Consider the following 3,339-nt stretch of genomic DNA (forward strand, 5'->3'; position numbering starts at 1 on the left):
CTTGGAGGAAAGGTTTTGGAATTCTATAAATAGAATACCCCCTTCTCATACCATAACATAATAGCATCCACAATGTAGTCTTTAAAGAGTCTTTGTTTAGGGGGAGATTTCTCTCAATAAGTTTTAGGATTTTCACTTTTATTTTTAATATGTAGGCCGTTTGGCCAAACCATATCCTATAATATATTTTTAGTTTAATTTGTCATGTATCGTCTGATTTATCGTCTTATGGTTTGCAAACTAAAAGTTTTCGCATGACGCTCTCTCGATTTCGAACCCAACAACTTCATGTATTCATCCACACATATATGCTTCTAATGGTTAGTATTTTTGAAAGAAATTATGAAGCCATGTCTAATGCAATGGGAGAGGACCTTATTCTAGGAAATGCGCAGTCATTAAGTATAAGCAATCTAAGAAGTCTGTCTAAATAACCCAAATTGCCTACTTTGAACCAAGAAAAAAGATTGGATGACGTCCATTTGATGGAAGAGAGGAACAATCATAGGAAGAGGTAATCAAGCTATTGTCAATTTAGGAACTACACACCATAATTTCTTCGTTAATATTCCCTCAATGATCACGATCGAGTCTTCCCTAATTTTCTTCCAAATCGTTACAAAAGGAGAGAGAATTCGCGAATCAATTTCATGATTGGGTGCAAATTATTTGATGTTTTGGAGCGGTTATGCCACTAAAGAAGATAACAATATTCTCTATAATATTTTGCTTGAATAAGCCATTGATGGAATCTTAGCCTATCAAATTGCTAAAAAAGTTGTCCAATTTGGAGTTAAAAAAGAACTCAAAATTAATTCTTTTGGGACACAAGTATTATTCGTGGAAGAACGTGAACGTTTGTTTATCATGATATTAAACCACATAAGATTCTATAGTTGATTTTATATCCACAAAAAAGGTTAGAATTAAGAGTGAGAAAAGAAAGCTTAGGTGAACAATCATGTATATGACACCAAAATCTGTCTTTGATGGGGAATACCAGTTATTTATATTTGGGCTTTCAGTTAGAACACAATGTTTGATATTACTATTGGGAAAAAATTGGGTCTACACAGGAACAAGCGATACTCTTGATCTATTCTACAATATTGGAATATAGTCTTCGCCGGACTTGCACGACGAAAAGTTGTCCAAACCTATGAAGGATTTTTTTGATGAAGTGACTTGGTAGGGATCCAAATTCTCGATGGATGGCTGATATAATTTTGAATCACCATTTCCTTTTAACCGATAATCCCGTTCATTAGGAGAGAAATATGAAGGAACTCAACCCAATTTTGGTTACAAATATCAATCTAATAATGAATGATTTTTACAATAGCACCAAGATGAAGTCAATGAAGATGTTGAACTGCAAAACCAACAAAAGAAGAAAAAAGCTGGTGGAACGATGTTGATTATTGATTTTTTATTAGAATTACGTTAATGTAAAGAACCACGTTAAGGAAACCTGTGAGAAAAAGAACGATTAGGTTTCGCCCTTGTAAAACAAAACAAATTTGTGTATGGAAGATTTTTTATCATTTTTTTTGCTCGTAAATCTTGTCTGTAAATTAATTCTAGAAATAATCTCATACGTACTCTCTCTTCGTAGTCCTTTCATATGAAATACCTTAACTCCGCCATATTTTAGACATTTACTTGCATGATTTACCTTTCTAATAAGATGTTCTTTATATTTTACTCTTTCAAAGAAATGATTTTTAATTCATGTCCTTAGAAATCAGACTTATACCTAGCGAGACAATATTTTTCTTAGGGCTCATTGTGATGTATACAGTGATTTTATTTAAAATTATTTTTAATTTCAACGCAAATCTTTCAGTTTCTTTGATCTCACGTGAAATTTGAAATTGTAGTCTAATTTTCATCTCAAACACATGCGCTAAATATGTCAAATATATTACATATATATATATATATATATATATATATATATATATATATATCCCCAAAGTAGGTAGGAGAAAGTTGCCCCCAACTTGTTGAAATAGAGTTTATTTTTGTATTTAATAATTTCTAAGATTTAATAATATTGTTCCATATTGTTTCATGAAGGTACATTCTCACTGTTGAACCAAAAAAATCAGCCTATGTTATTGTAATTACTTCTTCACCAGTAAAAAAGGTTTAAAAAAAATAAAAAAATTAACGTATGCTAGTGTAACTACTTCTTCACCAGCAAAAAAGAAATATTGCCCATGGGTCTCACTTGTCTTTCTTTAGCTTATAGGTCCTATTGATACCCATTTCAGGTCTACATTTGAGTGACAGTTTCATTATCAATTATTTTTGGTAAATTAGAAACTGATATAAATAAAAAAAGTAGTTTACAAGTTCAACCAGGCTCAACAAAAAAGAGTATGGGCATTGTCAACCTCAGTGCCTGCTTCTCCAATGATGGAATTACTAACTCATCTTGGATCTCAGTGATTTTGTTCCTTCTTCTTCTGTTCATAGTGGAGGCATAGAAGAAGGAGGTGTTGGCATCACCCTCAGTAAGCCAAGTGATTCTGGATTTAGTTTCTTAGAAATATTCTCCACATTAAAGAAGGCTATCATACTCACAGATAAGTTCATTCTCAAGATTTTGGCAGAAAGTGCTTGTGTGGTATCTGACTAATTTTTGGATTCCATCAAGTCTGACCAAGGTAACTTTCAGTTTGTGAAAGATGTTGCCAAATACTAATGCATTCTAGCTGATAGCATTGGTTTGGAAGTGATTGATAGAGTGTTGGAGAGGATTTAGGTCATTAAAATAGCTCTCCATAAGTCCTTGGAAAGAAGGTTGGTTACACCACATGGGTTCAAACTGGAAAGGTTTATGTTGTACCCTTAAAGTCTCTTGGAGGGGAAGACAAATAGTGGTCAATGGTAAGATTTGGTTCTAGGTAGATGGGTGATAAGGAAGTCAGGGAAGTGATTTATCCAAGAAGTATTAGCAACATATCTATCTAGCCTCTCAAGGCTAAATTTGTTCCTATTGCGGTGTCTCTTATTAGTCCAGGTGTATTTGCAACCTCTATAAACTAGGTCCACCATATTACAATAATTTAGGCAATTCCACAAGTAACTAGCTCTATTATTATTTATTGGAGACCCTCATAGTTTCTCATTTGCTCTCAGGACCTCATTAAAATTCCCTCACCCCAATGAGCCAATCCCCATTATTAGTATTAGAGATGTTACAAAGCTCATCCCATAGGGTCATGTGAGTATTAAAATCAAGACTAGCATAGACAACAGAGAAAAGTCAAGGTTTGCGATCAACACTAACCTTAACAATGATGTGAATACCCTGGGTAAAGATGGAGAAAT

General features: G+C 33.4%; 1 pseudogene; it reads left to right on the forward strand.

Annotated features, from left to right (window-relative positions):
* Nucleotides 1-471: 471 nt before the first annotated feature.
* Nucleotides 472-1,418, forward strand: LOC124889384 (annotated as a pseudogene).
* Nucleotides 1,419-3,339: the final 1,921 nt, after the last annotated feature.

The sequence above is a fragment of the Capsicum annuum genome, chromosome 12, assembly GCF_002878395.1.
Source record: "Capsicum annuum cultivar UCD-10X-F1 chromosome 12, UCD10Xv1.1, whole genome shotgun sequence".
NCBI classification, from domain to species: Eukaryota; Viridiplantae; Streptophyta; class Magnoliopsida; order Solanales; family Solanaceae; genus Capsicum; species Capsicum annuum.